This window comes from Musca autumnalis, unplaced genomic scaffold, assembly GCF_047663935.1.
Source record: "Musca autumnalis isolate F117 unplaced genomic scaffold, ASM4766393v1 scaffold_62, whole genome shotgun sequence".
Taxonomy (NCBI): Eukaryota; Metazoa; Arthropoda; class Insecta; order Diptera; family Muscidae; genus Musca; species Musca autumnalis.
The window spans coordinates 253,809-255,423 of record NW_027412222.1 but is presented as its reverse complement, the minus strand read 5'-3'; positions in this window follow the sequence as shown (position 1 = coordinate 255,423).

Genomic DNA, 1,615 nt, shown 5'->3' with positions numbered 1-1,615 from the left:
AACGAATAGAAAAATTGGAGAATTTTTTTTTTATTTTAGAAAACCCATAGCAAGAGAGATTAATGCGTCTAAATCCCTGACATTCTATACCCAACACGACTCCGAAAAGAATCCAAACTTTTGCAAACAATGCCAACAAATTCATACCTTGTTGCAATGTTAACAATTTAAATCGTTGTACCCCCAAGAGAGAATCAAATACGTAATGTCTAATAATAGGTGTCTCAATTGTCTTTCACCGAACCATTTCAAACCCAAATATCATAGTAATAAAAAATATACTATATGTAATCGGATGCACCATACTATGCTTCACATTGATAAGGAGGAAGATTCTAATGTTTATTACACCATGGATCTTGATTCACGTTCACAAGACGAACAAGAACCGTCACCAAATTCAAAGACACTCAAAAGCACAACAAACCCAATAGAAAAAGTTCACACCCTCACTTCAACAAGTACTGAAACGACAATCCTTCCGACCGCAATCGTAAATATTTCTCACAGTGGAAAGCTTTTTTCTATTCGAGCACTTCTAGATGCAGGGTCTGAGAAAAGTTTCATCAACAAGCGTATTCAACAAAGGCTTAGAATTCCTCTTGAATTTAATAATACACAAATTTCTGGCCTTGGAGGGGCAGTGGTGGGCAATTCCAAATGGAAATGCAATATTCTCCTACAGTCAAAGTTCTCAGAGTTCAAGATTCAAGTTCAAACTCTTGTGGTGCCAACTCTGGTTCACTTTTTGCAGTCGTGGCCTCTAAAACAAAAATCCTCGATGAAGTACGTCATTTACAGTTAGCAGATCCATACTTCTATAGACCAGGCCCAATCGACATGATCATCGGCAGCGACTATCTCCCAGCAATAAATGTGACAGGCGTCCTAGTTGATATTGGAAAGGAAATTGAGGCACGACAGTTTTATTTTGTTGATATTTATCAGGTCGGGCAGAATCCCTTGCCATTAATACATTCTCCACACAAGAGTGGAGTAAATAAAACACCGGATTTGAAAGAAAAATACGACGACGTTCTACTAGAATACATCCAATTACGTCATAAGACTCCAATTTCCACCAGCAAAGAGGAAAATCCGAAGCTGAGTTTTCTTCTACCACAACATGCAGTGGTTCGTCCCGAACGTACGACCACAAAAGTTCGCGTTGTATATAATGCGTCCGAAAAGTCAGCAAGTGGGTTCTCCCTGAACGATGTATTATATTCCAGACCCGTCTTGTAGCAAGATATTGTGAAGGTACTGTTAAATTGGGGACTTTACAAATTCGTTTTAAACGGGGATAAAGAAAAAATGTATCGCCAAACATGGCTTCAAGAAGACAATCAGCACTTTCAAAGGATTGTATTTCAAACCTTCCAATTAAAAACTGTGACATTTGGGGTTAATTCTGCTCCGTTTCTTGCAACTCGAATTCTATTGCAACTGTGTAAAGACACTTTCCAAAAGTCTCAAGTATATTGGAAAAGGAAGTTTACGTCGACGATATCTTGTCTGGCGGCCGTTGTCTCGAAGAAACAAAAATCAAGCAACAACACCTCCTTAAAGTCCTAACCTCAGCAGGATTTCCACTTAAGAAATTAACAGCACACAA